Genomic DNA, 12,310 nt, shown 5'->3' on the forward strand with positions numbered 1-12,310 from the left:
CCAGACAAGCAGACTCAAAAAGGTCTGATGGTAAAATGAGAATTTTGGTTACCATCAAGAAAAGTCAATGTCTCAGTGTATTCATTTCTTCACATTTTCTCCTGACACACAGACTAAAAAACTTTAATCCTTCATTACTTTTGAAAATGTGTTTCTACTTTGTAATGTTCTAACTACCCATATAAAAATGTAATGGGTACAAGTGTTTTTAGAGTCACGATGACTAGGATAGATCACACTTCCTTAAGTAAATGTAGACGTGATGTCTGATTTGTGTGAGGTTTCACTTAGCAAAGAATGGACAGGTTTTTCATTGGGTGGAATTGAGAGGGCAGTTTATTATTTTTTGTTTAGGATAAGTACTCAGAAGGCTGTCCCCACACGTCCCCTCTGCTTCCGCTGATGAACGCCTTTATTCTCTGAAGGCTCCAACCTCCATCTCATGCTCTGCCCTTTGCTGTCTACCTCTTTGCCTACAATGCTCTTCCCCCAGATATCGCCTTCTCTTTGAGGTCTTTCTTAATTACCCCATTAGAGGAGAGTGTAAAAGCTGGCTTAAAACTCAGCACTCAAAAAATTAAGATCATGGCATCAAGTCCCATTGCTTCATGGCAAATAGATGCGGAGAAAGTGGAAACAGTGACAGATCTTATTTTCTTGGGCTCCAAAGTCATTTGGACAGTGACTGCAGCCATGAAGTTAAAAGATGCTTCCTCCTTGGAAGAAAAGCAATGACAAACCCAGACAGCATATTAAGAAGTAGAGACATCACTTTACCAACAAAGGCCCATATAGCCAAAGCTATGCTTTTTCCATTCGTCATGTACAATTGTGAGAGTTGGACCATAAAGAAGGCTGATGCTTTCAAATTGTGGTGTTGGAGAAGACTCTTCAGAGTCCCTTGGACAGCAGGGAGAGCCAACCAGTCCATCCTAAAGGAAATCAGTCTGGAATATTCATTGGAAGGACTGATGCTGAAGTGAAGTTCCAATACTTTGACCACCTGATGTGAAGAGTCAACTCATTGGGAAAGAGCCTGATGCTGGGAAAGATTGAGGGCAGGAGGAGAAGAGGGTGGTAGAGGATGAGATGGTTAGATAGCACCAGTGACTCAATGGACCTGAGTTTGAGCAAACTCCGGGTGATAGTAAGGGACAGGGAAGCCAGGCATGCTGCAGTTTGTGCGGTTGCAAAGAGCAGGACGTGACTTAGCCACTGAGCAACAACAATCTGATAAGTACTCGTACTCCCGCTTTTTCTGTTGCTTCATCCTTCTCTGCTACTCAAATACTTTACTTTTTTTTGTGGGGGTGGGGTTGTCTGTCTCCATTATAGGGATTTTGACGTATTCTCTGCTATGTTCTTAACACCCGAAATAATTTTGGGTCTACAGTAGGTACTCAGCAGATATTCAGTGAATTTGTAGTCCTGATATAGCCCTTCAGAATGTGTCTCCAGATCTTTAGACTTGATGGTTAGCACTGCCTTTCTTGCTCTTTGACTTCGGCATTAGTTCCCTCTCGAGTTACAGTGCCGTGGGCGGCGGTAGGCACCCCTCCAGCCTTGGTACAACTGTGGCCTGCCAGTGTTAGGGCCTTCTGTGCTTGCTGTCTTTCCCTCATGCTCCCTTAACTCATTCATGCAGCCCACATCCCCTTAGTCCATCCTCTCTGGGTGTGAATGCAGGCCTCTCGGGAGCACCTAGGTCTGCAGGGCCCACTGTCCTCGGGGCTCCACAGCGTGAAGCAGCTACTGCGTGCCCTGAATGGCTGCCCGGCGACGGGTGGGGGACTTAAGTGCAGGTGGCCTGGAGGCACAGCTGGGTTGGGGGGACCATGGCGACAATCGAGGAAGTGTGGTGGTGCTGAGCTGCCCCTGACGAGTAGCCATGCGGGCACTCCGTGTGACACTGCTCTTCAGGCCTCCTTGCTGCCAGCGTGCATGCAGGAGGGCTGGTGTGTGTGCCCTGGGCCTTCACATGCCGCAGTGCTTGCATCGGAAGGACGCTTGCATTCACAAATGCCAGATTGCTTTTCTTAGCTCAAGACAAATCGCCTCTTTGTATTAGTTTCCTGGGCTGCTGTGACAAAGCACCACAAACTGGGTGGCTTAAGAACAAAAACTGAGGAACCTCCCTGGTTGTCCAGTAGCTAAGGCTCCGCTATGCTAGTGCAGGGGGCTGGGTTTGATTCCTGGTCAGGGGCTTCCATGGTGGTGCTAGTGATAAAGAACCGTCCTGCCAACACAGGGGACACAGGAGATGGAGGTTTGATTCCTGGGTTGGGAAGATCCTCGAAGAAGGAAACGGCAACCCACTCCAGTATTCTTGCCTGGAGAATCTCATGGACAGAGGAGCCTGGCAAGCCGATATGTGTAGGGTCGCAAAGAGTCAGACATGACTGAAGCGACCTAGCACACCCGCACACGTGGAATTCGATCCCATATGCCGCAGCTGAGAGTTGGCATGCTGCAAATAGCTCCTGCATGCTGCAGCTAAAAGCTGTGTCTGCAGTGACGGTCGAAGATCTGAGTGCCGCAGCTAAGAGCTGCCGCAGCCAGATAAAAATTAAATACTTAAAAAAACAAAAGTAAATATTTTTGGTCTCATAGTTCTGGGGGCTGGAGGCCAAAAATCAAGGTATTGGCAGGGCCTGCTTTCTCTCTGAAGATTCTTGGGAGAATCCTCTCACCTCTTCTAGTCTCTGGTGTTTCAGGCTTTCCCCCATCATCATCACACAGCAGCCTTCTCTCTCTCTGTTTCTGTCTTTTCTTCTTCTTATATGGACCTCCTAACCTCAACTTGGTTACATCTGCACAGACCCTATTTCCAAATAAGGTCACGTTCACAAGTTCAGGGAATTAGGACTTTAATATCAGTATATCTTTTTTTAGTGGGAGGTGGGGTGGGAATACAGTTCAGCCAGCAGCACTCTTTTTGAGGCAGAAGCAGTAGCCAAGGAGAAAGCTGAAACATTTTCTAAGGATAGAGAGCAGAGTTACCTCTTTTGGACAGCTTCAAGATTCCCTCACTACTTTTGTCTTTATTGAGTGGCTTGTCCTAGGACTGAAATCTTTCCTCTACAGACCCTGGAGTGCAGTTTACTTAGTTAAGTAATCCTATGTATCCTCTCTTTCTCTGGGGTCTGGGAGCCCTAGTAGAATAGACAGATGAGCTGTGAATGGAGAGTTCCCTAAAAATGCAGGAAGAAGCACCCTGCTACAAGTGGAGGCCAGTCCCGTGGCAGGGGTGGGGCCTCAGCCCACCGGTGGGGCAGTCATGGACAGCTGCAGCGGGGGGGTGGTAGGAAGGTGGCTGGAGACTTTGGTGTCAAGGGCTCCCCTCCAAAGGTGTCCTTCGGGCTTTGCTGCTCGTTGCTCTGTGGCAGGTGGGCAGTGCTGCAGATGCTTGGTGGACTGAGGATGCACCCATCACCTGCTCTTCTCCTCATGGCTCTGCACTTGGAGAGGCAGAACCCTCGCCCCCATTCGTCTCCTTGTAGCGCAGGAACCCAGTGACCGGGTCTGTGCAGGAGCCCCGGCAGCTAGAGAGAGGCCTCCCAGAGCCTGGAGAGATTTTACCTGTCAGGAAAGACGGTGGCCACCATGGAGGGAGGCCAGTTCTGTGGCCATGACCCACTGTCTGCAGGGAGAGTGTGCAACACACACCCAGCAGGGCTTAGATAGCCGGAAATGTGGCAACTCCATCCCCCAAAGTCATCTTTAAAGTGGACTTATTTACACTGTCGTCATAGCAACAGGAAAACTCTTCTGACCTATAGCAGTGTAAGACTCTAGAAGAAACTGTAGAAGGAAAAAAACAAATGCCAGAAAAAAAAACCTGTAACGTACCATTCTTTCACTTATTCAGTCAACTGAGAATAACAGTTTGTGCATTTGGCAGTCAAATGGGAAATGGCCTTGCGTGTTACAACATGAACCTGATTACATGAAGTGATTTATTTTCTTGTTTAGACACAGTGTATCAAGAACCTTGTTCAAGTGGAAAGCTGTTAAAAATGTGAGAACCAGCAGTACTCACTAACTTACAGGAATGATAAATGCAAACAACCCAGAATCCAGAAACTGTCTTGAGAATAACAGTTTATACTGTCTTTTCTTTGAGCATCTAAACCCTAGACTCTGGGAGTAAGTATGCATCTTTAGCTCGTCAGATGTAGGTCATTTTTCTTTCTGTGAGGTCTCTTTCACTTATATCTTGTCTGGACAGGGTGGAGCCCCTGCTTAAATTCTATTTCTAGCTTGCAGAAAGACTGAATTATCGTAGACCAAAGCCAGTGCTACTTGGAAAATGGGAAAGGCGAAGGAGACAGGACATATCTTCCTGTCTGGCCTGACCGTGAACTTGGCTGGGACCCTGTCTCTGGTGGGCGCTCCTAGGAGGTTGCACAGGCCTGGGTCAAGCTTCTGGGCCCGGCCTGTTAATGCCTCTCATCTCGTGTGAAGGCCGGTCCTTGGGGACTCTTTCCTGGATCTTTCTGCCACTTGACTCTGTACTCAGCATATTTGTATGTGACCTTGACTAGAAATCTTTAGACCAGAGACCTGGTATGCTGCTCCTGTCCTCTTTCTCAACTGTTTTCTCTCTTTCTATTCTATATATATATTTTTTTTTTTCCTGTACTATATATATGCACATATAATTCAGTTATATCAAATTATACTTTTTCTTCAAAAATATATTAAAGTGAGATTTTCTAAAGCCATTTTGCCCCTCCCTGCCGCCTTTAACCCGCCCGTCTGTCCCTTAGTCCTCGCATGTCACATCTCAGTTCCCACTCTGGCTGGGGAGCTGCATCCTTTGGGCCGTTGTATGCTGCTCCTCTCTGTGTTCATGACTATGATACTGAAATATGATTCAGGACCACACACAGATAGCAAAGTCTCTGGCCACTTAAGCATGTAAACAGTCTAGCTTTTTATAAAGTGGAAAAATATTTCTTGTGCACTATTTTAACATGATCAGCATGTTGAAACTTGGTGAGCAACTGTGTCAACATTTCTTCGCTGGAAAGAGCCAACCTGGAGAGCCTCGTGGTAACATATAAAAAGAGAAGCTGCTTTGTTTACCACTGGGGTTTGGGCAGCAATTACAGCTTGCAGTTGACTTGCAGACTTGAGACATGGAATAAGTGAAATCATTATTTTTTGCATCATGATTAGGCTAGTTGAAATAATGATTCCTTGTCAGATAGCTAAGATTCCTTCAGAGAATCAGAGGAAAATGGATAGCTAAGTTCCCATGAAGTCCTTTTATAGAAAAACTCATATAGTACCTGGCCTGCCCTGTCTTCTTTTGTTTCAAATATTTACTGAACACCTCAAACATGTCAGATTCTTTTTTACACGCTGGGCGTGCGGATTAAGCAGGATAGATGGGCTATTGGCTCATGGTGCTTGCTGCGGCTGTCTCAGGGGAAACAGTAAATAAGAAATCAGATACACAAAAAAGACAATATTTGTGATTGCTCTGAGATGGGTTTGCTCAACATTGGATATTTACGGAGGGCACTTTTGAGTCTCTTAGGGTACCTCAAAGTCTCCAAACGAACACATTTCTTCCCTTACAGGTCTTCCATTCTAGCACAGGAGGCAGACAGTAAGCAGTAACCATACTTACCCTAATAAATACATACATTAGGGCTTTCCTGGTGGCTCAGTGGTAAAGAATCTGCGTGTCAGTGCAGGAGACCCGGGTTCAATCCCTGGTCCGGGAAGATCCCACACGCAGCCAGGCAGCTAAGCCTGTGTGCCACAGCTACTGAACCTGTGCTCTAGAGCCTGAGAGCTGTGAATTCCGCCCATTCCCCCCGGAGAGGCCGCCACAGTGAGAAAGCCAAGCACCCCAACTAGAGAGTAGCCCCCACTCGCCACAGCTAGAGAAGAGCGCACAGAGCAACAGCCGAAAAGAAGAACCAGCACAGCCAAGAATAAACAAATGACGTGGAAGATGGAAAACAACATGCATCAGACAGTGTGTTCGTCAGTGGTAAGGACTGCCCAGCAGAAGAAAGTAGAACAAGGTGAAAGGTCACCAGGAGTGAGACCATAAGTGGACAGGCTGTGCTTATAAAGTGATGATCCTCAGAAAGCCAACCTGAGAAGGCTGGGCGAGCGAGCTTCACAGGTCAGCTCAGTGGTGTCTGGGGAAGGGAGGTTCTAGGCCTCTGGAGATGCATGCTTGAGAGCAGCCACGGGGTGAGCGTGGCTGGGGCGGAAGGAGTAGGCAAGGGCAAAGGGGACACCCAGGTAACCGAGGGCGTCAGTGTGGGAGCAGGGCCGTGGCTTACAGAGCCATGAGGTTGCTGTTTGGTTTTTTAAAATTTCAGTATCATTTCTTTCTGACTGTGCTGGCTCTCTCTGGCTGTGGCGAGCCGGGGCTGCTCCCTAGTTGTGTGTACAGGCTTCTCATTGAGGGGGGTTCTCTCGTTGCGGAGAGCAGGCTCCAGGGTGTGGGGTCAGTCACCCTGTGCGTGTGGGCTCTTCTCTGGCCAGGGATCAAACCTGTGTCCCTTCCGTTAGCAGCCGGATTTTTAACTAGTGGACCACCAGGCACGTCCTGTTGCTTTATTAATTTTTAAAAAATGTATTTATTTGGCTGTGCCAGGTCTGAGTTGCGGCATGTAGGATCTAGTTCCCAGACAGCAATGAACCTGGGCATCAGGGAAGTCCGGGGGCCGATCTTTTGGACACAGTACGTCAGGGAAGGCTCTGGATGAGGTTGTGAGGCTTGAACTGAAACCTGAAGGATTTGACGAGCCTGTCATGTGTGGAAGTAGGCAAGCCTGGTTCAGGCCTGGGAAACGGAAGAAGAGCAAAGACCAAAGGCCCAGGATAGGAAAGAGTACCTCCCCGTCCTCCACGCTGCCCTGTGAAAGTGGGGCGGGGAGAGCCGGGGCCGGGGAGGCAGCTCAGTATGCACTGTGCGGTCGGGGTGAGGTGTGCAGGTTTCCCTCGGAGTGAAACGAGAGGTAGAGGAATGTGACAATGCACTCCTTTCTAGTCCTCTTCTAAGGTCTGAGCGCGGAAGGAGAAGGCAGCCTAAGCCACATCTGGAGGGAGAGCTGCATGCGGGCTGGGGCTTGATGCCCTTCCTCCGTCACTGGTCTCTGAAGCTCAGCCTGAGTCTGCTGATGAAGGAGGCACACAGGCAGGAGGTGTTTGCGTGGGTGGACACATGGACGAGTGACTCACTGACATACCTCCCAGGTGGACAGAAGCCTGTTATCTTTTATTCTTTGAGTTATTTGGAAAACACAGACACAAGATTCCAAGAATAATACACCAGCCATCCAGAATTTATAGCACTTAATATTTTGGCGTATTTGCTTCCAGCCTTTGTGAAATTGACTTCTCTGAGACCTGGGTTTGATCCCTGGGTTAGAAAGATTCTCTGGAGAAGGAACTGGCTACCCACTCCAGTATTCTTGCCTGGAGAACTTTGTGGACAGGAGTCTGGTGGGCTGTATTGTCCATGGGGTCGCAAAGTGTCAGACATGACTGAGCACCTAACACTCAGACTTTGTAAAATTAGCACGTGCATGTGTGTGTGTTCTTTTCAATTCCATCCTCAGTTGCTTTCCCAGCTCTGGAGGCAGCCATGTTGAGTTGGCCAAATGGGCTTTTAGCAGATCTTCTGTTTCTGGTTTGCATCTGGGGATAAGGAAGGCAGAGAGGAGAACTGGCATTTCCCAAGGCTGGTGGCAGGCGTGGGGAGCCAGCTCTCCCCTGGCTGGAGTCAGGCGTTGTCTGTGCACGGACCTCGCCCTGGAGCGTCAGGCCTCCTCGAGCCTCCCACAGTGCTGGGCCCCAGGCCCACGTGGACAGAGCCTGTGGCAGCCCCACCCTGAAAGACCCTCCTATGTCTCTCACTGGCATCCCTTTAGCATGATGTGTCTTGGATCAGCTTGTCTTGGCTCCTGACATCGTCAGGATGTGGGACAACTTTTCCAGATAACCAAAACGTATCCCTTTTTTATTTGAAACAGTTTTGGTGGAAATTATCCTCAGATGTCTTGCAGATTTAGACTTTCTGAGTGTCTTAGATTAAATCCGTTCATCTTCAGTGTGAATTGACCAGGGTCATTCCTTTGCGCATCAGTGACTGTATCCGCTGATGCTCCGGGAGCCGCGCCCAGCTTCCTCCAGCACGTGACCTGAGGCTGCTTTGCTGAAGCTCTGCTCCCAGAGTCTGCTGACCGCAGCCCTCTCTCTCCATCAGCCAGCGGCTCTTCCCTCTCACTGTTGTCAGCAGACTTGCCTCTGACTCTCTCAGTTCCACTTCTCACTCCTTACCTAGGAGTCTCCCTCTGCTTTGGCCTGGGAAACAGATAATTAAATGAAGGACATGCTGGGAAGAGTCACAGAAGGCTGCAGGTGGGTGCTCTCCACTGAAGGCTCTCTAAGTGAGGATGTCTATTGGACTGGCCGGCAGACATGGTTGGACACGTGGTCTCTTCCAGATGACTGGTGCTGAGAGGAGAACCATCGTCTGAGGCCCAGTGGCTGCATTTCTCCCTTCCTCACTCACTCCTCCTTCTTTGAGATTCTTCCCACCTTCCCTGAATGAGAGCTTGGGGCGCATGGCCTCTTAGAAGCTGCTCTGGTTGCTGCCCTCAAGTTATAATTCAGTGTTAGAGAAATCTGACTGTAAAACTGTTGAGGAAAGTCATTACTGGGTCTGTAAAGCTTCTTTTTTCTAGAACCAGCTGTTCATTTTAAAAGGCAGGAGGGAACATTGAGAGGATCTCATTCTAGCACCTAGTTTTACAGCTGAAGAAAGCAAAGCCCCAGATGAAGACTGACGGGGTTCACCGAATCCGTAGTTGCTGACTGAGCAGCACTTCCATCACGGAGCTGTCTGGCCTCCGTGGTCAGAGCTGCCTGCTGTTCGCTGTCGTGACCTGAGCAGACAAGCTGGTGAGGGCCATGGGAGCAGTGAAAAGTAGGTGCTATCTCTTCAGTGCCTTGTTTCCTGAGCTTGGCGGGATATCACCTCGTGTAGACCAGACTTTTTACTGGTTAGGAAAAGTGATTGAGAACTTATTCACTGTATGGGCAAAGGTTTATCCAGAAAGATGTTCAGTTCAGTTCAGTTCAGTTCAGTCGCTCTATCGTGTCCGACTCTTTGCTATCCCGTGAATTGCAGCATACCAGGCCTCCCTGTCCATCACCAACTCCCGGAGTTTCCTCAAACTCATGCCCATCGAGTCGGTGATACCATCCAGCCATCTCATCCTCTGTCGTCCCCTTCTCCTGCCCCCAATCCCTCCCAGCATCAGGGTCTTTTCCAGTGAGTCAACTCTTCGCATGAGGTGACCACAGTATTGGAGTTTCAGCTTCAGCATCAGTCCTTCCAATGAACACCCAGGACTGATCTCCTTTAGGATGGATTGGTTGGATCTCCTTGCAGCCCAAGAGACTCTCAAGAGTCTTCTCCAACACCACAGTTCAGAAGCATCAATTTTTCGGCGCTCAGCTTTCTTCACAGTCCAACTCTCACTCACATCCATACATGACCACTGGAAAAACCATAGCCTGTTCATTGCAGCATTATTTACAGTAGTGAAAAGTTGGAGATAGCTGGTCCACCATTGGGCTGATGAATAAATTTTGAAATAGCTGTGAAGTTGAATATTACACTGTCATTAAAGCTGCACATAGAGAGTTATTAATAATAAAGGTATGACAAAGTCACTGGTTATCTTTGAGTGCACTGTTATTAAGTCAAGCAGGCAAAATTAGGAAGTAAGGAAAATAGTATTGAAATTATGTACCGTATAACTATATAAAAACTTTAAAGAGAGGAAAGACTGGCAAAGGAATATACACAATGAGAGGTTTTTTGGTGAAAGGTTTTTTTTAAAAATTAATTTTTCCTGTACTTTACAGTTTCTAGAATGCCTGTCCACTATTTTTATAAGCCAAAAAGTATTCTTTGGTGATGCAATGTGGGGAGGGGAGTGCAGAAGCAGCTCTGGACAGGGAGACAAGCTGAGAAACCGCATTCAAACCTCCACAGGAGGACGGCCCATACCAGCAGCCCTGCCGAGTGTGGTGCCCCCAGACAGGCACGCAGGCCAGACTTCCCCTGCAGTTGTTCACTCACTCACTCGTGTCTGCCTCTGCGACCCCGTGGACTGCAGCTTCCCTGTCCCTCACCCAGAGTTTGCTCAGACTCATGTCTGTTTTCTTACCGTGTCACTCCTGAATGTAATTGTTTGGTTCTTAACCAGAGAAACAGGGATTTGTTCCAGCACTGGAGGGAAGAAAGGAGAAACTGGCCGCCTTGGATTGATTTATACACAGACAGCCCCACACAGTGTTTTCTTTCTTTTTACATTTAAAATGTTTTCAGGAGTAACTTTTAATGCAGGCATCTCTTGGTGTGTTTAGAACCCAGTTGTCGTGTAAGCTCTGAGTCTGCTGTCTGTGCGCAGTGACCGAGGTCCTTGTTGGTGGCGCTCTTGTGAGCCTGTGCGTGAGGCCCGGCCGCGCTGCCGTAGCCCTTGCGGGTTTTGATGATCAGCTTCTTAAACGGAGCCTAGGAGGGAAAGAGGACAGGCGGGGCGGCGCACAGTGGCGGGGAGGAGAGGAGCGCCGCCTGTGTGCCCCACATCTTGCCAGCCCACCGCCCCAGTGCTCTCTGAACACAGTGGGGAAATGTTTGCCTGCTTGCTGCCCTGTGGTAGACGGCAGGCGGGGAGTGCCAGATTCTAGCAGATGCAATCCTACTGAACCTTTACTGTGGTCTTCTGAGATAAGAATCATCACCCCCTTGTTTCAGATAAGGTAACCGAGACTCAGCTAGCACTTGGTAGAGCTGGAGTACCTAGCCAGGTCTGCAGAGCTGTAAGCCCAGGTGCCTCCTCCAAGGAGGGCAGCTTACACTCCAGGGAAGTCAGGAGAGAGCCCCTGGCCGAGGACCGCGGCGGGCGTCACTGGGGCGGTAGGGGAGCCACAGGGTTCGCCGTGCCCCCAGCATGCTGGCCGCGCTGCCCGTGTGGTCTGCCTGGGAAGGCCGACGTGGAGCTGGGCTCCAACAGGTTCCAACAGAAGTGCAAACCCTGATCTTTTCCTCCTGCCAGTTTTATGGAAATTTCTGCACGGCACGAGGCTCAGGCCCACTCTCCCAGGTGGCAGGTGGGTGGATGGGCACAGACGTGGAGAGGACACAGCTGCTGCTTCAGCAGCTTTATTAGGGTTGAATTTCCTCCTCTTTCTGCCAAATCAGAGAATGAACTGCAAATCGCTGTCTCCCCGGAGGCGGCGGTGGCTGAGCCTGCGCCTGAGGTCATCCGCACGATCCCTGATGCCGGGTCCTCCTGGCCCTCACCGCCCCCCACCCTCCAGCCCCCGTTGCTTCTGCGGTGAGGCTCTTTGGCCCTGGGCAGTTCTCGCCGTGTCTCCTACCGCTGCTCCTGCGTGGGCTCTGGCACCGCACCCTGCAGCTGGTGAGGGCCCCTCCTGGTCCAGAGAGGCTGCCGGGGCTCCCCTGTGTCTGTCCTGCCCTGAGGCCTCCACATCTGCTCTCAGGCCGCCTGGGGTGGGGGTAGTACCGGGAGCTGGTCCTCACGTGATCTGACGCTTCATCTCTCTGGGTTCAGTTGCCATGTTGAGGAAGATCATACAGGACCCAACGGGGGGGGGGGGGGGTGGGGATGGTGGGAGGAGGTGATGGGTGAGGAGGGGTCTTGACTCCTCCTTTCCTCTGTCCCCACTTCCTCCTCCTCCACTCAGCTTGAGCATCCTTGCTCCAAAAACCTGTCTCATTGATAAAAAGCTTTGGATTGGTGGACTGGACTCTTCCTTAGCTGTGGGATTTTGGCTGAGTTACTTGCCTCTTTTGAGCCTTTCTTCATCTGCAAGGATGAACATAGAACCACCCGCCATACTATTTTCTGTGTGTGTTTTTTTTTATAAACTCTAAAGCACCACGTGAAGGAGGAGCATTTATTATGCATCCTGTGTCCACCTGGCCTGAGAGAACTTGAGGTGAATGGTGCTGAAGATTCAGTAGCCTTATGAAAAGGCACTTCATGCTAATACCTCATGAAGCAGACAGACTCTGTGAGTTCTAGTGGTATGCTCACCTTCATCCATTTATCCAGTGCCTTTATTCTCAATGTTTCAACTGTAAGTTCCTATAGCACACCCATGCTCTCTCCTTCTGCTCTTTAAAAACTCTTGATTTGTATTCAGCTTACCAGTGAATGACCCTTCGTCCCTCGGGCACTGAGGGGTGCCTGCGTCCGTGCTCGGCGGCTGCACTTGCATGCTGGGCACCCGTGGC

The 12,310-nt window shown here is 49.6% G+C and overlaps 1 protein-coding gene across 1 annotated transcript in view; it reads left to right on the plus strand.

Annotated features, from left to right (window-relative positions):
* SLX4IP (SLX4 interacting protein) overlaps positions 1 to 12,310 on the plus strand; it is a 207,389-nt gene that overhangs the window by 76,898 nt on the left and 118,181 nt on the right.

This window comes from Dama dama, chromosome 23, assembly GCF_033118175.1.
Source record: "Dama dama isolate Ldn47 chromosome 23, ASM3311817v1, whole genome shotgun sequence".
NCBI lineage: Eukaryota > Metazoa > Chordata > Mammalia > Artiodactyla > Cervidae > Dama > Dama dama.